The sequence below is a fragment of the Peromyscus maniculatus genome, chromosome 4 (assembly GCF_049852395.1).
Source record: "Peromyscus maniculatus bairdii isolate BWxNUB_F1_BW_parent chromosome 4, HU_Pman_BW_mat_3.1, whole genome shotgun sequence".
NCBI lineage: Eukaryota > Metazoa > Chordata > Mammalia > Rodentia > Cricetidae > Peromyscus > Peromyscus maniculatus.
The window spans coordinates 157,335,371-157,358,657 of record NC_134855.1 but is presented as its reverse complement, the minus strand read 5'-3'; the positions used below and the strand labels follow the sequence as shown (position 1 = coordinate 157,358,657).

The 23,287-nt window shown below is 45.5% G+C and overlaps 1 long non-coding RNA gene across 1 annotated transcript; it reads left to right on the top strand.

Moving 5' to 3' along the window:
• The first annotated feature begins 1,847 nt into the window (after positions 1-1,847).
• LOC121828969 (uncharacterized) lies at positions 1,848-12,101 on the top strand. Its single transcript, XR_013050991.1, has 4 exons — positions 1,848-2,525; positions 10,790-10,937; positions 11,167-11,264; positions 11,510-12,101. It is a non-coding gene; the product is annotated as an uncharacterized LOC121828969 (long non-coding RNA).
• Positions 12,102-23,287: the final 11,186 nt, after the last annotated feature.

Here is a 23,287-nt window from a genome sequence, read left to right as displayed (position 1 = left end):
TGAAACTGCTTGTCTGATTGTATGCTGGGCATTGTACCAAGACTTAGCCACAGAGCAACTTACACCTATGACAGGAAGCAAAGAGACAGGACAGTTAAGTACCATGACCTGCATCCCAGCACAGCTAGATTCAGATCTAGATGGGGGAATTCCTGGTCTTGAGTTTGATGTAACACACCTTTCCCAAATATTTGCTGAGTGAATAAATGAACTCTCTGGCCCTTAACATCTATCACACAAGACTGTGTAAGAGGGTGCTTTGGACCATTCTCCTCCAGGTGTAATATGGCTATTACCATCTTAATTAGAGTGTCTGAGATGACTCACTGGTGACCTTCGCAAGACTGAGAGTGTGGGAGGGTCGTTTAGGCCTCACTTGAGAGCTGGCCACTCCCTTTTGAAGCTGTCTGTAATTCTGTCCCAGATACACATGGTCTTGGAAGGCACTAGACTATGCATGAAAAGGAAGGTGTCCTATGCAGCTTTGAGCAGGGGTAGACTTTTCAGTGATGCAGCTGTTTTGGGGTCACCCATGCACCTGTAAGTAAGCCTAATAAACAATCCAGTGATTTACCAAGCTAGACTTGGATGGACTCATTCTGTCTGTGGTCAGTGCACTCTTGGGAGTAAATAGATGTTTGCTCACATCTCCTAGGATAAGCCATAGGCCAGCTTCTCTGGGAAGCTGAGCTGGAGTTCAGGGGCAGGTGAGTCATGGGAGGGTAATGCCGGTGGGTAGGAGTAGAGATGCTGATTTGATGAAGCCTGCCAGGCCAACAGGGAACTCTGAAGCAGTGGACAGTGCAGAGCCCACACCAGGCAGGCATGACTGGGTTATAGTATGTTAGTAGTGGCAGGTAGTACAGCCCAACGGTTGTCAGAAACCTGAAGAGTTCTCTTCCCCATAGGGACCTCCAAGGAAAGCCAGACACTTGACTACACCACAGAAAAGAATTTCAGGACAAGTCAGAATGAAGCCAAGTTCGTGAGAGTACACACCTGTGATGTGGGTGGGCTCCTGGGGAGACTTGAAGCCAAAATCATGACAGTACACACCCATGACATGAGTGGGTTCCTGGGGAGACTAGCACTTCACTGTCTTTACAATGACGGTATATGTGATTTGGCCGCTTTCCATATTCCTCAACAGATATAACTTACAACAAGGTTTGAAGATTAAGCAAAGCTTAGAATGTAAGGTTTAAAAGTTAAGTGAGAACACATGAGCTGGTTTAATTATTTTTCTTAAAGGATTTTCTTTTGTAAGTTGTAGGGACTCAGTGCTAATACAGTTAAACTCAAGGTCACAAACATTCTAGCCCTGAGTTAGTTCAGTTCATTTTGTTGTTGTTGTTGTTGTTCTGTTCTGTTTTGTTTTTTTCTAGCTGTCCTGGAACTCTCCCTGTAGAGCAGGCTGGCCTCAGACTCAGATGCCTGTCTCTGCCTCTCTGGGATTGAAGGACTGAAGGCGTGCACCACCTGTTGTAGTTCATTTGCTTTAAACAACTTTTAGAGATATCTTTTGGGAAGCATACATTATCTTTGTTGGTAATTTGGGGCTGTATCAATTGTGTTGATGTTTCTTAACTCTTAGTCTGTGGGAAAGGCAAATTAGCCGCCCCCCCTCCCCCGCAGTGTGCAAGATTTTCCTCCTTCTTGTGCCTCCTTGATTTTGCCTGTCTTTCTGTCCAGCCTTAGTACCATAGTCCAGTTCAGGAGGCACTGCCCCAGCAGTCTGAAACAAGCCCTGAGTGTCCGCTGAGCAGACAGTCTCTTGCTGAGGGTGACCAAGGATTCTGGAACCCAAAGAGTCACAGACACTTAAGAGAACACTCCGCCACTAACCTACCATCTCTGGGTTATTTGTCCCTTTTGAGGGGGGATCTGGTGGCTGACCCTTATACCCCAGGCCTCTCTCTTCTCTGGGTAGCTCAGTGTCTGTAGAAACAGCTTAGCTCTCACTTGGTGGATTTCCCCTAACTCCATCCTCCATGCCTCACTATACCCCAGCTGTCACCCTCAGAGGGCTGGGGGTTGAGGCCACCATACCTCCTCAGGCTAGGGAAGCTGTACTTCTCCATTCACAGAAAGAACATGTGAGGAAGATCCATGGCACCCGAGGACCCCAAGAACCCTCAGAGTCCAGTCCCAATCAGCCCAGCATTTTACCAGCTGGGTTGTGTCTGGCCCTGTCTGGCTCCAGAGAGAGGATATGTATAGCACCTTCCACCAAGGGAAAAAGGTTATCCATTGTCATTTCTACCTGGAGTACAGCCAGATGGGGCTAGCGGCCGGCTTCTGTGTCTCATGTGAGGTCAAACTATAAACTCCTTGGTTTATCTGTCCACTTATTTGGGCCCCAGTAGGGGGCCCTGACTTTGGCCTAATAGCTGTGCTGAGTTGAATGCTCAGCTGTCTTTGAAGTTCATCACTCTGGACTTTCCAAGAAGCAGATGCTGAAGTGGCCCTAAAATCTGGATTTGAACTTGAACTTTGTTCTTTCTGAAAAAGGGGCTTTGAAGTTGGTGAGTATAACTGGCCTCTCTTGCACTAAGCGTTCAGTTGTTAGTTAATTGCCCTCAGCTCATCATTGCCCATCTGTAAGAGTTAACAGCTCTCCAACGCTGTTATCCCCCCTCCACATGGCCCAATCATCTGAGTCAGCTGACGGTCGGTGCGGCACTGATCCTTAGCTTGAATGGCCTTGCTCCAATCCCTCCCCTGTACTAGCTCATTCTCTCAGGCCATTCTCAGGAGAGTTGTCAACTTGAGGCCTTGGCCACCATGTGTGGCCACCCCCTGGAAACCACCACCGCACTATGCAGTGGTGAGTGGTCTGGTCAGCCTGTTTACTATTCTCCTCGTTTGAATCACTCCACCCCTAGTTCCCACCTGGACTTTCCAAGAAGCAGATGCTGAAGTGGCCAGAGGTTTCTTGGGAAATCACACCTTTGAGAGGAGCAAGGAGGGAACTAGGGACAGTGATGGAAACCTGTCGAAGTCTGAAACATCTGTCTGTGTGTTAAGAAGCACCGACTGCCGGTAAGAAAGGCTGGCTATGTGAGCAGAAAAAGTGCCCACTGCTCCAGCTTTGCCCAGCTGGCCTCCGAAGACTCTTCACAGCTGGGCAAGCATTGGTCTCTGTGTCTGCTACCAAGAGGATGGCAGGGGTCAGGCAAACATTCCTGGGGGGAACCTTGAGTTCTCCCTCTGTGAGTTACTGTGCATTATTTATGGGAATCCAGCTGAATATGGCTCCCAGGGATTATCTCCTTGGATTCTCCTGGATGGGATGGTAATCTGACCTCTCCTTAGGTCACACCTGCCAGATCTCCAGCTGGGGGAAGGGGCTAGTTGGCTGAAGTCAGTGCAGTAGGCCCTCACATTGAGGACACCTGGTGAACTGTCAAGGCCACATGAGTACACGTACTATGGAGCTGCAGAGAAGCCCTTCATCAGAGCAGGGAACACATCCCACTGGGTGCCACTCTAGAGGAGAGAGGGGGCACTGATGCCGTGCACACAGCCCAGTGAGCAGCAATGTTCAGTGGCACTTTGAGTCCTCACAACAAACTCCTGGATCCTAGACCTCAGGATATGTAAACATAAGGGCAGAGTTTCTTGTGGGTTTGCTGGTTTGCTGCCCTTAAGCATCCCGGCCTCTGGAGTCAGATCTCAGACTTCCCTAACAGTCCACGTTCCACGTAACAGTTCCATGTAGCACTTCAGCGTCCAGGAGCTGTGGAAGACGGCAATGATGGGGGATGCACCAGGCCTACTCTGACTACTCCAAAGTTAGCCATATCATACACATTGGCTCAGGTCTATGGGCATGTGGCAGAGAAGGTCTGAGACGTTTGCCACCCAGAGGAAGTACAGCTTCTCTTCCCAACCCCAGGGCCTGCACAGCTGGCAAGTGAGGCTGGAGCTGCCCTGGGAATGAGGCCTGCCTCAGGCGCAGCCTCCAAGTGGACATGGGCAGACATCTAGAAGTCAAGTGGGTACCTCAGTTCAGCAGGCCCTGGTCACCTTTACTTTGAGATAAATAGCTAGGTTGGAAGCTGCCACTTGTTCCCAGGTGTGAATAGTTAGAGTTCAAACTTGACAGAATCTAGAATCACTTGAAAAACAGGTTCTAGGCTGCATGTGGGGGATTTTCTTGATGATGACGACACTATAATTTCTATGTGGAGACCCATCTTAATTATGGGTAGGATTGTGTCCTGGGGAGGGGATTCTGGAACGTGTAAGAAGGCAAGCTGAGCACAAGGGTGTGTGCATTTATTGTTCTCGGCTACTACAGAGGTCACATGATCAGTATTTCAAGCTCCTGATGCCTTGACTTTCAGGCCATGATAGACTGTACTTTGAACTGTGAACTAAAATAAACCCTTAAGTTGATTTTTTTTAAAAAAAATTATGTTCTTTTATTTGTGTAGGGGTGGGGTGCACATGCTCGTGTGTGTGTGTGTGTGTGTGTGTGTGTGTGTGTGTGTGTGTGTGTGGGCTGGAGGACAACTTATGGGGTTAGTTGTTCCCTTCCACCACAGGTCCCATGAGGAACGAAGATCCTCATTTGATAAGAGTCTGAGGAGTGAGAGTTAAGCAGTGTATTTATGAGCAGCCTCAAAAGGCAGATGTATGGTCGATATATTGTGCACCCCAATAAATAAACTTACCTGGGGCCAGAGAACAGAACAGCCACTGGATAGACATAGAAGCCAGGCATGGTGGCACGCACCTTTAATCCCAGGACTTGAGATCTTATGTCTTGCTTGGGAAACACACTCCTTTAATCCCAGGAAGTAATGGCAGGTATATAAGGCATGAGGACCAGGAACTAGAGTTCTTTTTAAGCTTTTAGGCTTTTAGCAACAGTTCAGCTGAGATCCATTCAAATGAGGACTCAGAGGCTTCCAGTTTGAGGAAACAAGATCAGCTGAGAAGTTGGCAAGGTGAGGTTGGCTGTGGCTTGTTCTGTCTCTCTGACCTTTTAGCATTCACCCCATTACCTGACTCGGGTTTGTTTTTTATTAATAAGACCTTTTAAGATTCGTGCTACACAGATGCTCTGACTGAGTACCAAGAGCAGTCTGTAAACTGAAACGCAGTACCTTCCTTCCCTCTTTGAATCATCAGGAAGGACAATCGTACAGTCTCCTAGCTCTCATCTGCCCTCGGTTGGCTCAGTTTGTCTTTTTCTCAACAAGAACTGTAGTGGTTTCGTCTCTGCACTTCACATCCTGTTTATTTTTAAGCTGGTCAGACATGTGACCTTTCAGGCAAGCATGGCTGTAATTTTCTACTCTAACTTCTGGGGGTTTGGGGTGGGGGAGGGTACCTGAGCTAACACATACCAAGCAAGGATGGGGTCTAGTGTGATCTGTTCACTTGTAAGCTTAAGGCACATTTGAAAACGAACCATCAGATTTTATTTCTAGCAGTCCCAGGGCTCAAACTCAGGTCATCGGGTCTGGTAACCATCACCTTTACCCACTGAACCATCTTACTGGCCCTTTTACATTGCTTTTTTCCAGAGTGTTTTGTCAAAATAACAAGAAGAGAAACTGAGACACCAGCTGAAGAGACTCATAGGGCCTCCTGCCACAGCCAACTCTGAGCTCAGGGGTTGTTCCAGGACTCTGCCTAACCTTCAGGGCTTAAAATAATGACAACTTCATTGGCATTTAATTAAGATATCCAATAACACACCCATTTAAAAATATAATTCACCAGGTGGTGGTGTCACACATTTTTAATCCCAGCACTTGGGAGGCAGAGACAGGCGGATCTCTGAGTTTGAGGCCAGCCTGGTGTACAGAGTGACTTTTAAGACAGCCTGGGCTACACAGGGAAACCCTGTTTCAAAAAAAAAAAAAAAAAAACAAGCAAACAAATAAAGTATGCTATTCAAACCTCATTATGGTTCCAAACTGTTTGCATACCCAGCAAGGAATCCATCACTGTCCTCTCAAGCTCCTTCTACTCATCCACTCTCAGGTATTTATGGGTTGCCTCCTCTGGACATTTTTGAAAAGTTTTTTTGCACCCTGATAAGCTTCTCCACCAATGCAGCAATCCAAATCAGACCGAATTAGAAAAAATCCCAGTTTAATGGGTAAAGTGTTCCTGGGTGATTCTCTGGCCCCCCAGAGAGGAATGAGAGAATGGAAAACCATGTGTCTGTTTTCTGGGGTGCAGCTTCAATACCCTGTGGGAGTGGTCTTGAGCATGTCTGGGGGAGGAGCCATGTTTGGCGGGCTTTGAAGGGGCAGGTTGGGGAAACAGATGGGGGAGGGGAGTTGAGGTGAATCTTCCACCAGAACATTCCAGACTCTTTTTTTTTTTTTTAAAGATTTATTTATTTATTATGTATACAGTATTCTGCCTGCATGTATCCCTGCAGGCCAGAAGAGGGCACCAGATCTCATTACAGGTGGTTGTGAGCCTCCACGTGGTTGCTGGGAATTGAACTCAGGACATTTGGAAGAGCAAGCAGTGCTCTTAACCTCTGAGCCATCTCTCCAGCCCCATTCCAGACTCTGTGTATATCAATGCCAGGGTGCCAGGGACTGAGGTGGAGCTCCCACCAGAACAATTTTGTGTGAAGGGAACCACATAAGATGTGGACTTTGTCTCGGGCTTTCTTCCTACAACATAAAGGTTTCCAGGTGACTCCTTGTTGAGACATGTCAGTAATCCCTTCCTTTGTAGCTGAATGATAATTTATCCTATAGAGACACTGTGTTTCATTTTTTGTTTAAAGATTTTAGTTCAGGCATGGTGGCACACACCTTTAATACCAGCACTTGAAAGGCAGAGGCAGGTGGATCTCTGTGAGTTCAAAGCGAGCCTGGGTCACAGCGAGATCCTGTCTCACCCACTTCCTCCCCTGCAAAAAAAGATTTAGTTTTAGTTTTTTCTTACATATGTGTACCACATGGATGTGGGTACCCACAAGGACCAGAAGAGGGCATCAGATCCCCCAGAATTGGAGTTACAGGTGGTTGTGAGCTATCTGATATGGGTGTTAGGAACCAAATTCACATTCTATAGAAGAACAGAAAGTGCTCTTAACTATTAGGCTGTCTCTCGAGCCCCTTGATTTTTGTTGTTGGCATTGTGTGTGGTTGTTTGTTTTGCTTTGAGACAGGGTCTTGCTATGTATCCTAGGATGTCCTGGAATTGACTATAGAGCCCAGGGTGGCTTCAAATTCATGGCAATCCACCTGCCTCAGTCCTCCCAAGAGCTAGAGTAACAGGAGTGTCCTAGCTTTCATATTTTATTTATCCATTCCTCAGTTGGTGGCCGTTGGATCTTTTTCACTTTTTAGCTAGGCAGGACAGTGCTTCTGTGAATTTGGTACTCAAGCTTTCGTGTGGACAGGTTTCATTTCTCCTGGGGACACACTGGGCATGGATTGCTGGGCCATTTGCTAACTACTCAGCCTTTTGAAGAACCACCAGCCTGTTTCCCAAGGGCAGTTCCATGCCATGCTTTCATCAGCAGTGTGTATGGGGTTTCCATATATTCTCATCAACATTGTGTTACTTGTTTTTTAATAAAAGACTACAAAAGATTTAAAAATTTGTTTTATGCTTGTGCCTGTGTCGCTTGCCTGAGTTTGTATGTACCATATGAATTCAAGGTCCACAGAGGCCAGAAGAGGGTGTCAGATCTCATGGAACTGCACTTACAGACAGATGGTTGTTGGCTGTAATGTGAATGCTGGGAATTGAACCCAGGTCTCACTCTTCTAGAACTTACTGTGTAGACCAGGCTGGCCTTGAACTCAAAGAGATCTGCCTGCCTCTGCCTCCCTAGAGCTGGGATTAAAGGCGGGCACCACTATGCCTGGCTTAATAGATGTGTGTGTGTGTGTGTGTGTGTGTGTGTGTGTGTGTTCCTTAGGATTCTCATCTCGTCATATTTTCATTCTCTCTCCCTCCCCCTTCTCTCTCCCTCTCCCTTTCCTCCCTTGCTCCTTCTTCCCCCCTTCAGAGTGCTAGTAAAGCCCCATGCATGCTAAGGAAGTGCTATATTACTGAGCTACATTCCTGGCTCTTAAAAAATGTTTTGTTTTTTTGAGAACAAGTTGCTAAGTTGCCTAGGCTGGCCTTGAACTTGCAACTCTCCTGCTTAGTCTCCTGAGTAGCTGGGATGACAGGCCTACAGCACCAGGCCAGCTTCCTTAGGAGAAGCTTCCTTCAGTATACGAAATCCCATCATCTGCAGTTAGCTTCTCTGTTTTTTTTTTTTTTTTTTTTTTTTTTCCGAGACAGGGTTTCTCTGTGTTGTTTTGGTGCCTGTCCTGGATCTCGCTCTGTAGACCAGGCTGGCCTCACAGAGATCAAAGAGATCACCTGGCTCTGCCTCCTGAGTGCTGGGATTAAAGATGTGCGCCACCACCGCCCGGCACTTTACTTCTTTCTTGTCTCTTGTTTTATTGTCACTTCTCTGTAAGTCGGGGACTCAGAGAGGAAGAGTAACCCGATAAGCTACACAGTTAGAACTAACAGCTGTGTCTGGAGCCCTGCAGAGCGGAGCCAACTGTGTCTCCCTGGCCGGGTCTCCGACCCAAACTGGGGCCATCACTTCTCCCTCTTAAGTTGTTCTCTGGCATCCTGGGGCTCATGCCAGCAAGTCCGAGGTCTGGTTTGGCCATAGGACCTAGGATGCTCTGGCATTTTCACTGAAGTCTGTGAGGACCTCCTCTACCCGCTGGCAGTACTCTTTGGAGCTTCCCTGACCTTAATGGGCCACGCTGGGGAAGTTGACCCTTACTTGTCTGCACAGAACAAGCTGGATCCTCATCAATTGCTGACACATCAGATGCCCCAAACATTCTCTAAGGTGGAACTCTATAGCCCTGGTCAGTTCAGTGTCAGAGATTTTGCTCTGTCCTCTTGGAAGCCGAATCAGGGTCAGAAGCTGACCTGACCCCGCCCTGACCCTGGGAAGGCAGGGCTCAGCAAGTAAATGGGGCATCCTGAAACACCCCTGAGGCCAGTCAGACAGCAACAGAATCTAGTGTCGTGTCAGACACCCCCTTCCCTCGTCTCTCTTGTCCTGTGGGGCACAGAGTGGGAGAGAGCAGGCTGGGACTGCGCTTGTGGGGAGGGAAGGAAAGTGGGCAGGGCAAGGGGTGGGGTGGGCAGATGATCACCCAAGTGATTAGTAATAGGATCAGATGAGACTAGAGAAGGGCAGGGAGAATACCTGACCCTGACTGGGGTGGTTCTGGGTATGAGAGTGGAGCCTCAACTAACTAACTAACCAGATAAAGACGGAATTGTGAAGTCCCCATGAAGGAAGCAGACAGGTGCACAATGTGGTAGAGCTCTGGTTATTACCTAAGCTACTTTAGGGAGGATTTATTTCGGTGCATGGTTTGAGGGAGGGGGTACAGTCCATCACGGTGGGGAAGGCATGGCGGCAGGAACATGAGGCAGAGGCGTCTGGTCACATGTACCCTCCGTTGGGAAGCAGAGAAAGACAGTGCTGCTACTCAGCTCTCAGTCTCCTTTTTATTTAGTTTGGGACTTCAGGCCATGGGATGGTGCCAACCACATGCATGATGGGGTTTCCTTCTCAGTTAAGCCTCTCTGGAAATGCCCTCCAGCACACGCCCAGAGCTGTGTTTTCTATGTCATCCCAAATCTAGTCTAGTCGATGATTAAAATTACCTCCTGTAAACTCCAGCTCGTGGAGTGCACACGGCTGGGGAGAGGATCATGACACATGCCGAAGGCACCTTGGGAGCCCAGGTGCCACATAGTGAGGAGCCCAACCTATGCTGATATTTTGCTTGTGATCTAACAAATAAAGCCTGCCTGAAGATCAGAGTGAGGAGCTAAGCCACTAGTTAGCCATAGAGGCCAGGCAGTGGTGGCACATACCTTTAATCCTAGCACTCAGGAGGCAGAGGCAGACAGATCTCTGTGAGTTCAAGGCCACCCTGGGATACATAAGATTGATCCAGTCTAAAAGAGCAACAGCCAGGCAGTGGTGACACACACCTTTGATCCCAGCCCTTGGGATCTCACGCCTTTAATCTCAGCACTAGGGAGGTGGAGACAGGAAGTGATATGGCTGGGCAAAGAGGGGAATACAGGTGAGAGGAGACAGGAGCTTGCCCCCTTTCAGGCTGAGGATTCCTAGAGGTAAGAAGTCTTTTCTAGTGACTGGCTACTCTGCTTCTCTCATCTTCAGGCAAGCTTTATTTGTTAGATCACAAACAAAATATCACCACACCAACCCAGTGTAATTACGGAGCTGTGTGATGCTCTGGGACACGTAGCCCATAGCCAGTGTGGCCAGCAGATGTGGAGGTAATGGACCTTCAGAGGTTTCTACACTTAGCCTCAAGTCCAGATGAGGCCCTGAACAGAGCAGAACAGAAGAGCTATGGACTCTGTGCCCAGTTGTTTTCCTGACTCACAGATCTGTGGGTCTCTTCAGCCCCAGAACTGGCCACAGAGTAGCTGTGGGCAGCCATGACTTGAAGAGCACATCACAGAGAGCAGCAAGGTGCCCTTGGCCAAACAAGTCTCCTCCACCTCCCTTAACCTCTGGCAGATGGCATCCGTCCCCTTTCTTCTTGAGTGTGCAGTGACTTTGCCTATAGGGCTGAGGAGAGGCACTGGATTTATCTAGCTCCATTCCTACAGGCAACCCACAGGACTGCCCACAACCTAAACTGGCCTGTCCACTCTCCAGCCCTTCCATTGCTTTTGCTTAGCTCATGGTCCTGCCCGGAAGGCCAGTCTCTCCTCTCTCCTCTTCCAGGAAGCCCTCCTTGACTGGCATGTGTGGTGACCTGTATTCCTCAGAAGCTCCGAGAGAAGTCCATGGATGAAGAGAGCCACACTCACTCTTATCACAGGCTGTGAAGGGACTGCCTTTGGTTTTGTCCCAAGGCTGCTGTTTGGCTACGGTGAGCATCGATAAAGTTTCACCTAGATACGTGGTGACATCATTTCTTGTATTGACTGGCACCCACCTGAGGCCAAGCCCTCCCCCTCAGTCTCTGCCTCTCCTCCCACCACGCATGCATCCTCCCTGCTGGCTCTCCCTCCCCACAGTCACCCTGCGATTTCGCCTGCTCTAATGCTTCCCCGAAGCTCCCTGGCTAACTTGCCTCATCTCTCTGATTCCTTTTACAGCAACGCTCCTCCAGGGGCCACACCGCTCTCCTCCCCCACTACCCACCTGCCTCTATTCCGCAAAGCAGGCTTCTACTAAGACAGATATAGCCGTCAAGGTTACCAGTGACCTCCAGGATGCTAAGCCCCTTAAGCCCGACTGTGGGGAGGGAGTGGGTGCCCAAGCATGCTCTTCCTCTCCTTGCTGGCTGCTCCATCTGTGGTTCTGCTTGGATCTCCCTGGGACATGGTGCCCAGCCCTGGCCTGGCCCTGTGACATTTGCTGAGGGATCTCCCCTGTGGGCAGTTATCCCCTGCAGCTCCCAGGATGCAGACTTCTCATTTACTTATGGTTGGCACACAGGGGAACCATACAAGGAGAAAGACCCTGAACTGTCTCCATTACCTTTTCCTGTGGCCGGGAAATACCACTGCCCGACTTTCTACATGTATCCAGAATCCTAGTCTGACTGCGTGGACCCATCCACAGGCAGGACCTATCTCTGTTTTTGTTTGTATCACATGATATTCACCTGGCCTCTGCCCCATTTGGATTCCAGTGTGGGTGGGAGTGGGAGATTCCTTCAAATACGTGATCCCTTGGGCTCTCCTCACTCCCACTGCCGTGGTGTATTGTGGTGCTACTCCTGCCTCTGTTTCTTCACTGCTTTTTCAGGGATGGCCCTCCCCACTGGCACCCACCCTCCTCCTCCTCAGAGAGGTTGGCTACTCGTTTGTTGGCAAAGCAGTCCCACCTGGGGACCCCAGGCCCCTCTCTACCCACCCAACATCAAGGCTCTGGACACTCAGTGGCTCATCAAGAAGATTCTAATGAAGGGCTGAAGAGATTGCTTAGTAAAGTACTTGCCTAAATGTGGAAGATGACTGAACTTCTGTCTCCTAAATTCTGGGACTACAGGTGTGTGCCCCCAGGCTTGGGGACAGTAGGGATTGAACTCAGGGCTTTGAGGATGTTAGATTAGTACTCAACTGAGTGCATGCCCAGACCCTCTGGAATTTTTTTTTCTTTGAGACAGGGTTTCTCTGTGTAGCCCTGGCTGTCCTGGAACTCACTCTGTAAAGGCCTTGAACTCACAGAGATCCGCCTGTCTCTGCCTCCCAAGTGCTGGGACTAAAGGCGTGCACCACCACCGTCTAGCTGGAATTTAAAAAAAAAAAAAAAAGATCTATTTTACATCCCAGCCTCACTTTCTCCTCCAAATCCCCTTTGAATTCTTTAATTTTTTAAATTTAAATTTTGTGTGTGTGTTCTTGCTTGAGGGTATTCTCATACTGTGGCACACATGGAAGTCAGAAGACAAGGTGTTGGATTTTGCTTTCTGCCATGTGTGAGGCAGGGGCTTTCTTGTCTGCTGCTGAGATATGTATTCAAGTCTAACTCGCTGACAAGATTCTAGGGGATTCTGTTGTCTCTGCTTTCCATTTTTCCATAGCAAAGCTCACATTTTAGACATGAGCCACAGAGTCCGACTTCTGTAGATTTCTGGAATTGAAGCTCAGGTTATCAGGCTTGTGTGGCGAGCATTTTACCCGCGGAGACACCTCCCTGCCCCTTTGACTTCTTTTTTATTTTAAATTTTTAAGAAGTTAATATTTTGTTATTTTATGTGTATGACTATTTGGCCTGCATGTATGTCTGTGCAACACATATGTGCCTGGTGCCTATGGAGGCCAGAAGAGGGCACTGGATCTCCAGCTGGAGTTACAGGCAGCTGTGAGGCACCATGTGGGTGCTGGGAATTGAGCCCAGGTCCTCCAGAAGAGCAGCCAGTGCTCTTAGCCACTGAGACATCTCTCCAGCTCTTCTTTTATGTTTTGTACCCAGCTCTCCTGTCCCCTTTGACCCCGAACTTACTCCAGATGCCCTGAATATTCTGGAAGCCAAGGTGACTGACACGGCCATGTTTTCTGGCCCCACAGGCTGAGCCCTCTGTCCTCCTCAAGATCTCTTTTTTTTTTTCAGGGTTTCTCTGTGTAGTTTTGGTGCCTGTCCTGGATCTCACTCTGTAGCCCAGGCTGGCCTCGAACTCACAGAGATCTGCCTGCCTCTGCCTCTTGAGTGCTGGAATTAAAGGCGTGCGCCACCACTGCCCAAGATCCTTCATTGTTTGAAAGAGGCACTTGGGGCACTGTCCAGAGCTGAGTGAAACCACAAATTTATTTTCACTTTTTTTCTTTCTGCCTTATCATGTTCTTACCATGATATTTTCTAATATCTACTCTGGGACCACAGTCCATGCTGTCAGTGGTTCTCACTCTGTACGCTCAGCCTTTGGACCTTGACTGGACAAAAAGGCTAAATTCCTAGCATTCAGGTAGCAGCTCATGGGGCTTAGTCTCCATAATCATGCAAGCCACTACCTCATTATGTCTACAGCCAACCGGGCACAAGGATACTTTGCTCAGTGGTGGGCTGTATGGACAGTGGAGGTGCCATAAGATTATAGTGGAGATGGAAAACTCTTGATGCCTAGTGGCATTATAACCACCACAGGGCAATGCACCCTTCACATATTTGTGGTGGTACAGATAAACCTTTTATGCTACCTATTAAAGCACAATGTATGATTAGGCACAGAACATAGTGCTTGATAATTATTATAAACACTAGTTACTGGTTTACAAATTTACTATATTGTACATTTTATCACTAGTGTGAATCCCTTCTTCTAAAACTAAATACTATAAATAGCTTGTGGCAGTGAGCTATAAGCAGTAGCCTCATGTATCTGTGTGTGACATGTCTTGTGGTATCATGAATTAGCCCTGGGTTATTGGTTTACAATAGTCCTGGAAGCAAAATGTCACAACATATGCATATATAACTTGTGCATCCGATGACATTCATACAGTGAAGAAATCATCTAAGGATGCTTTGTTCAGGCTGCACCCCTGTTTCTAAGTCTCTCAGAAGTCTATTCAGAAGAACCCTATGATGGTTAATCTTGGTTGTTATCTTGATTGAGTTTGGGATTGACTAACAGACACAGCTCTTAGAGGGTAGATGTCCAGTTTATTTTAACTGTCAACTTGACACAGCTGTAAGAAATGGGTCTGAGGTCTCAAGAAAATGACCAATTCAAAGTATTTCAGCAAGGCAAGTTTCGTTTCTGCAGAAGGCTGTGTAGCCATGCTTCATCAAGCAAGAAATCTGAGGGAGGGCTGGAGAGATGGCTCAGCAGTTAAGAGCACTGTTTATTCTTCCAGAGGACAGGGGTTCAATACCCAGCACCAACCTGATAGCTCACAACTGCCTATAACTCAAGCTCCAGGGGATTCCAGGCCCTCATCTGTCTCTAAGGGCATTAGGCACACACATGATGCACACACATACATGCAGGCAAAACACCCCTATAAGTAAAATAAGAACTAATTTAGTACTTATTTGTAGTGGGTAGCCATTCCAGCTTGGTTCTGGAAGTTCCAACCCCCATTGAGACTCTGGCAACTGTCACGCCTACGAGGCGGGGCGAGGGGAGGCGCCTGGGGACCAGAGAGCTGGATGGGCCAGCGCTCGCTCTGGGCGCTCTCGGTGCCGGAACGCTGACCGGTGCAGATTGACTCTGCAGAGCTCCGGAGAACACCTCTGGACTGCATTACACCTTCCCCAGACCCTGCGACCTACCCATTACTTAATTTGTGAGTTACGCCATTAAATAAATATCCTTTTAACTACGTGGAGTGGCCAAAATAATTTCTCCAATACTTATTAGTCACAGCTCTCCAGAGATCAGGGCTTGAGCCCCATCTAGGAGCTCATGTGTGAGTGTGTTAGCTAAGGAATGACAGAATGGACAGAGAAAATGGGAGAGCCTGGGTGAACTGCTGAATTGCTCCCCAGCTGGAGAGATTGAACCGTTTGTTCAAATCATAGACTGAATCTTAATCTAATGAGTCCAGACTGAAGTGTTACTCCTTCACTCCCAGCTCTCATTGCCAAAACCTCCCCATCATTTGGGAGGTGGGTGCTGAGTGTCACATTCTGGTCTTGTGTTGGGTGGGCCTGGGGATCAGGGTAGGGGATGATGGCAGCAGAGCTAGAGACTGCATCTGTGGGAAACTGACTGACATCTGCATTTATCTCCAGAATCCAAGGTGTGGCCATGAGAACTTGAAGAGGTGACCAAAAAATGCCAACCAACTGTCAATGTTTATTTACATGTTTATATGCTTACATGACTTTCATATTTATTAGTAAATTTTCAACATGAAGCAAAAAGTGAAAATTATTCTCCATGGGGGGTTGATTTATTCTCAAAGCTCTGAAGGAGAATCTATTCCCAGAGTCCCCAGCTCCAATCACTCAGGTAGGGATACTCCTTGAAGTTCCTGTTAATCACCCCCCCCACTTTCTTATAAGGGAGATGATGACCTCATTTCAAGCCTTTTTTTTTATAGGCAAGGTCTCACTATGTAGATCTGCCTGCCTCTGCCTCCCAAATGTGATTTTAAAGGCTTATGACATCATGCCTGGTTTCCAAGATTCTTTTTTTTGTATTTTAAATGATTTATATTTTTATTTTATGTTCATTGGTATTTTACCTGCATGCATGTTGTGTGATCCCCTGGAGGTAGAGTAACAGGCAGTTTTGAGCTGCCATGTGGGTGCTGGGAACTGAACTCAGGACTTCTTCACTGCTGAGCCATCTCACCAGCCCCACCAAGATTCTTTTTAAATGACTAATACTAATTCTATTTTCTAACAGGTAATTTTTCTGCTGCCTCAGCGTTTTCCCCTCAGACAACATGAAAGCTTTAGAACTGGATCACTCAGCTCCTTTTCTTCTAGTTTCCCACACTCCAAAATGCTGTGTTTCTGAAGGCTGGCATCCTCTGGGGTCAGCAGTTGGGCTCCACACTCAAGCCTAGACACTATCTTCTCTGTAGTTTTGGGCTTTTTGTTTTCCTTCAAAAATTAGCTTTCTCTGTCAGCCTGCCATAGTTCTTCTGCTTCTGATTGTAGCTTCGTTTTCCTTGGTGTACCAGTGGTTATGGCCCTTCTCAAACTGGGACACTTCATGAGGCTAATGCTTATGGAGTTAGGACTTGGAGATTTTAATATATATGCATTTGTTCCTCTCCTCTCAGTCCCTGCCAGTCACCATACTAGTTTATGTTTCTGTGGATGTGGTGACCTCAAATACCTCTTTTAATCATACAACATGTATTGTTTGATGGTTGGCTTATTTTATTTCAGTACTCAGTATTGAAATATAAGTATTTTCCCACAGAATATATCCTGATTACAGTTTTCCTTCCTTCTACTCCTCCAAATTCCTTCCCATCTCCCCTCCCATCTGGATCCCTCCCTTTCTGTCTCTCATTAGAAAATAAACAGGCTTCTAAGAGATAATAATAAGATATAACATAATAGGATAGAAGAAAAACTAGCACATTGGAATTGGACAAAACAAACAGAAGGAAAAGAGCCCAAGAGAAAGCACAAGAAACAAAGACCCATTCAACTGAGCAGAAATCCCATAAAAACACTAAATTGGAAGCCATAATATATATGCAAAGGACCTGGTGCAGACCTGTGCAGGTCCAGTACACGCTGCCTCAGTCCCTATGAGTCTCTATGTGCTTGGATCATGTTGATTTAGAAGGACTTGTTTTTTTTGGTGTCTGTCATGCCCTCTAGCTCTTATTTTCTTTCTGCTTCCTCTTCTACAGGGTTCCCTGAGCCCCAAGGGGAGGAATTTGATGGAGACATCCCATTTGGGACTGAGTATTCCAACATCTCTCATTTTATGCATAATGTCTGGCTGTGGGTCCCTGTATTTGTTCCCATCTGCGGCAGGAGGAAGCTTCTCTGATGATGGCTGAGCAAGGCATTGATCTGTGAGTATAGCAGAATGTCAATAGGAGTCATTTTATTTTATTTTATTGGTTTTTTGAGACAGAGTTTCTTTGTGTTGCCCTGGCTGTCCTAGAACTAGCTCTGTAGAGCAGGCTGGCCAGAAAGGCAGAGATCTGTCTGCCTTTGCTTTCCTAGTGGACTAAAGGCATGAGCCACCACTGCCTGGCAACAGGAGTCATTTTATTGCTGTTTCCTCCCTCCCTCCCTTCCTAAGAGGAGTAGTATTTGGTTTTACCCCAGATCCCTGGGCCATGTAGATTCAGGTTCTTGGTCACCCAAGCAGTGTCGGGTGTGGGTCCATCTCACAGAGCGGGCCTTCTTCAGTCAGTCAAATCCGTTCTTGGTTGGTCACTCCCACTAGCTTTGTGCCACTGTTGCGCTAGCAAACCTTTCATTCAGGACACCACTGTTGATCAAAGGTGTAAGGCTGGGTTGGTGTTTACATTTCTCTTTTGCTAGCATGCAGTGTACTTTCTTGTACCAATGACGCTAGAACACAGGGTGAAGGCTTTATGTAGGCACTATTCGACTTCTCCATGTTCAGTGAGTTGTGTAGGTGTTGTCCTCAGGAATGGGGTCTTGCTGTCAGTTTGTAGAAAGCAACCTATAGTCTTGGCAACAGCCTGGTTTGTTTGGGGGCTCCCATGGCACCCCTTTGACCAACAACTCAATTAGACGTAAGCCAGTCCCAGGACTGGAACCTTCATGAAGTGACAAGAGATGGCCAGGTAGAGCTTTGTCTCCACCATTATTTGGCAATTTCATTTAGATTTCTTTCATGCATGTATATATTTTAGGAAACATCTACTGTATTAGGTTTCCATATTACCTCTCAAATGGCCATTAATTTTAGCTGTCACTCCCCATATTGAATTTCATGATTTAATTTTTTTTTTTTTTTGGTTTTTTGAGACAGGGTTTCTCTGTGTAGCTTTGTGCCTTTCCTGGAACTTGCTTTGTAGCCCAGGCTGGCCTCAAACTCACAGAGATCCGCCTGGCTCTGCCTCCCAAGTGCTGGGATTAAAGGCGTGTGCCACCACCACCCGGCTGATTTCATCTATTTTAATGGCTGAGTAATACTCCATTTTGTAAATGTACCACATTTTCTTTTTCCATTCTTCTGTTGAGGGCATCTAAGTTGCTTCCAATTTATGGCTATTATGAATAGAGCAGCAATAGTCTCTATAGTAGGATGAAGTGTCCTTTGGGTGTGTGCCTAAGAGTGGAATAGCTGGATCTTGAGACAGATTAATTTCCATCTTCCTGAGGCACCGTCATGCTGATTTCTATAATGGCTGTATAAGTTTGCACTCTCTCCAGCAGTGGGTGAGAGTTTCCCCTTACTCCATAACCTCGCCAGCAGGAGCTGTCACTTGTTTTATTGATCTTAGCAATTCTGATGGGTATAAGATGAAATCTCAAAAAGGTTTTATTTACATTTCCCTAATGGCTAAGGATGTTGAACATTTCAAGTGTTTCTTATCCATTTGAGTTTTCTCTTTTGAGAATTGTCTGTTTAGAAATGTACCCTATTAAAAAAAAAAAAAAAAAAAAAAAAAAAAAAAAAAAAAAAAAAAAAAAAAAAGCCGGGCGTTGGTGGCGCACGCCTTTAATCCCAGCACTCGGGAGGCAGAGGCAGGCGGATCTCTGTGAGTTCGAGGCCAGCCTGGTCTCCAAAGCGAGTTCCAGGAAAGGCGCAAAGCTACACAGAGAAACCCTGTCTCGAAAAACCAAAAAAAAAAAAAAAAAAAAAAAAAAAAAAAAAAAAAGAAATGTACCCTATTTTTTAATTGGGTTGTTTACTTGATATCTAGGTTTTTGTTGTGGTGGTGGTGATTTGTTGGTTTGTTTTTTCAGACAAGGTTTCTCTGTATAGCCCTGGCTGTCCTGGAACTAGCTTTGTAGACCAGGCTGGCCTCAAACTCACACAGAGATCTGTCTGTCTTTACCTCCTGAGTGCTGGGACTGACAGTGTGTGCTACTGCCACCTGGCCTAGATTTTTAGTTCTTTATATATTTTGGATATTAGCTCTTGTCTTAGGATTTCTATTGTGAAGAGACATAATGACCTTGGCAACTCTTATACAGGAAAACATTTACTTCCGGTGGCGGCTTACAGCTTCAGAGGTTTAGTCCATTATCATCATGGCAAGGAGCATGGTGCCGTGAAGGCAGACATGGTGCTGGAGAAGGAGCTGCTACTTGTTGATATGCAGGCAACAGGAAGTAGACCGTCTCACTGGGTGTGGCTTGAGCATATATGAATCCTCAAAGTCTGCCTCCACAGTGACACACTTTATCCAACAAAGCCACACCTCCTAATAGTGCCACTCCCTTTGGGGGCCATTTTCTTTCAAACCATCACAGCTCTCTATCAGATGTGTAGTTGTTAAAAATTTTTTCCCATTCTGTAGGCTGCCACATTGTACAAACGATGGTGTCCTCTGCTGTGTAGGAGCTTCTCAGTTTCACGAGGGCCCATTTATTAATAGTTGATCTTAGCACCTGTGCTAATGGTGTCCTGTTCAGAAAGTCTTTTCCTGTGCCAGTGAGTTCAAGGCTATTCCCCAGCTTCTCTTCTATATATCTTCAATGTATCTTACTTTATGTTGAGGCCTTGGATCCATTTAGTTGAGTTTTGTGCAGGGTGATAAGTATGGATCTATTTGGATTCTTCGCCTTGTAGCTGTCCAGTTTGACCAGCACCATTTGTTGAAGATGTTTTCTTTTTTTCCAGTGTGTATTTCTGGCTTCTTTATCAAAAATCAGGTGTCCATAGGTATGTGGCTTTATGTCTGGGTCTTCAATTCCATTTCGTTGACCAACATGTCTCTTTTGTGCCAATACCATGTGGTTTTTATAATTACAACTCTGTAGTACAACTTGAAATCAGGGTTGATAATACCTCCAGAAGTTCTTTTATAATTCAGGATTGTTTTAGCTATCCTGGGTTTTTGTTTCCATATGAAGCTGAAAAGTATCCTTAAGATCTGTAAGGAATACTGATGGAATTTTGATGGGGATTGCATTGAATCTGTAGACTACTTTTGGTAAGATTGCTATTTTTGATATATTAATCCTACCAAACCATGAGCATGGGAGATCTTTCCATCTTCTTGTATCTTCCATGTCTTCCTTCAATGTCTTTATCACTTGCTTGGTCAGAGTCACCCTGAGATATGACACTATTGTGAAAGGTGTTGCTTCCCTATTTTTCTCAGTCCAAAGGACAGATACTGATTTTTATGAGTTAATCTTGTATCCAACTACTTTGCTGATGGTGTTTTTCAGCTGTCAGAGTTCCCTGGTGGAATTTTTAGGATCACTTGTGTATATTATCATTTCATCTGAAAATAAAGATACTTTGACTTCTTCCTTTCCAATGTGTATCCCCTTGATCTCCTTCAGTTGACTTATTGCACTAGCTAATACTTCAAGTACTGTATTCAGTAAGTATGGTGATAGTGGACAACCTTGTTTTATTCCTGATTTTAGTGGAATTGCTTTGAGTTTTCTCCATTTAAGTTAATGTTGGTTATGGGCTTGCAAAAACTGCCTTTATTATGTTGAGGTATGCCTCTTGTATCCCTAATCTCTCCAGGACTTCTATCACGAAAGGGGGTGAGTTTTGTTAAAGGCCTTTTCTACATCTAATGAGAGGACCATGTATTTTTTTGTCTTTTCAGTTCACTTATATGGTGGATTATATTTACTGATTTTCATATGTTTGAACCATCCCTATATCTTTGGGATGAAACCTACTTGATTGTGGTGGATAATCATGTTCCTAGATTTGATTTGCAGATACTTTGAGAAATTTTGCATCTATGTTCATAAGGGAAATTGCTCTGTAATTCTCTTTATTTGTTGAGTCTTTAAGAGGTTTGGGTATCAATAACTGTAGTCTTATACAATGAATCAGGCAATATTCCTTCTGCTTCTATTTTGTGGAATAATTTGGTTAACTCATCTTTGAAAGTCTGGCAGAATTCTGTGCTAAAATCATGTGTCCCTGAGCTTTTATTTTTATTGTTGTTGAGAGATTTTAATGACTGCTTCTGTTTCACTAGGGGTCATATAGGAGTACTTAAATTGCTTATCTGATCTTGATTTAACTTTGGTCAGTGGTCTATATTGAGAAAATTATACTTAGATTTTCCAATTTGTTGGAGTAGAGGTTTTTAAAGTATGTCTTTATGTGAGGGTTCAGTCTCTGTTCAGATGGTGTCACTAAAATGACAGGGAACATTGGAAGAGCCAACACCTCCTGCCACTGAGCAGACCTGAGTCTCTGGAACACTAATGGATGACTCACAATGGAGTCCAGGCTAACTGGAGACCCTCTAATTTGGTGTCAAAGCCCAGGACATTGCTTCTTCCTGCCCTTTGTCTGCAGACACACTGCCTGGATATACTGCCTCCGTACAACCTCACATAAAGTGGATTATGTGCTGTGCTGTTCAGACTCATTGGATAGTAATTTAATATGACCTTAGCTGATTGGATAATGTATGCATATATGCTAGTGAACATACATACACACTAAACCAGATCTGTACCTCAGTGCTCGTCTCTGGAGCCTGCTGCCCATGAAACTAATGGTGACTCTGTCTTCCTCCCCACTTCCCCACCAAGCCGTTGGTGAGAGGGAGAGAACCCTACACTTATGATTCATTGGGTTTCTGTGGTGTCTGTTGTTATGTCTCCCTTTTCATATCTAATTTTTTTCTCTTTGTTTTTTTTGAGACAAGATTTCTCTGTGCAATAGTCCTGGCTGTCCTGGAACTCGCTCTGTAGACCAGGCTGGCCTCGGACTCACTGAGATCCACCTACCTCTGCCTCCCGAGTGCTGGGAGTAAAGGCCTGTGCTAACACCACCCAGCTTTTCTAATTTTGATATTCACTCTCCACCTTTTAGCTGATTGGATAAGGGTTTGCCAATCTTATTGATTTTCTCAAAGAACTAACTCTTAATTTCATTGATTATTTGTAATTTTTTGTTTGTTTCTATTTTTTTGATTTCAGCCCTGAGTTTATTTCTTACTGTCTATTATTTTTGGGTGTGATTTCTTCTTTTTGTTCCTGAGTGAGTGCTGGGATTAAAGGTGTGTACCACTATGCCTGGCTTCCAATTTTTTTATGTAGGTATTTAGTGCTATGAATTTGCCTCTTTGAACTTGCCTTTTCATTGTGTGTCATAAGTTTGGGTATAGTATGCATTCATTTTCACTCAATTCTAGGAAATCTTTAGTTTCTGTCTTGATCCATTTTTCATTCAGTAATGAGTTGTTCATTTTCTGTGAGTTTGTAAGCTTTCTGTTGTTTCTGTTGTGATATCCGGCCTTAATGTGTGGTGGGCAGACAGGATGCAGGGGGTTATTTCAGTTTTCTTCTATCTATTGAGACTTTCCTTGTGTCTGAGTATGTGGCCAATTTGGGAGAAAGTTCTATGAGGGACTGAGAAGAAAGTATATTCTTTTATATTTGGGTAAAATGTCCTATAAATATCTACTAGGTCCATTTGGTTTATAATGTCAGCTCCAGCACTTCTCTGTTTAGTTTTTGTCTGGATGACCTGGCTATTGGTGAGACTGAGATATTAAAGTCTCCCACTATCAGTGTGTCAGAGTCAATATGTGATTTAAGCTGTAGTAGTGTTTCTTTTATGAATCTGGGTACCCCTGTGTTAAGAATTGAAATGCCAGGTGGTGGTGGCATACACCTTTAATCCTAGCACTTGGTATTAAACCAACCAACCAAACAACCAACCAACCAAACAAAAGAATCAAAATGTCCTCTTGGAGGATTTTTCCACTCATGAGTATATAGTGTCTATCTTAGTTAGGGTTTCTATGCTGTGAAGAGACACCATGAACACGGCAACTCTTATAAAGGAAAAACATTTAATTGGAGTGGCTTACATTTTCAGAGGTTTAGTCCATTATCATCATGGTGTGACGTGGTGTGCAGGCAGATGTGGTGATGGACAAGTAGCAGAGTGTTCTTCATCTTAACTCACAGGCAACAGGAAGTGGTCTGAAATACTGGGCGTGGCTTGAGCAATTATGAGACTTTAAAACCTACCTCCACAGTGGCACACTTATTCCAAAAAGGCCATATCTACGTCAACAAAGCCACACCTCCCAATAGTGCTGCTCCCTTTGAGGGAAGGCATTTTCTTTCAAACTACTACAGTGTCCTTCCCTATATCTTTTGATTAGTTTTGATTCAAAGTCTATTTTGTCAGATATTAAAATGGCT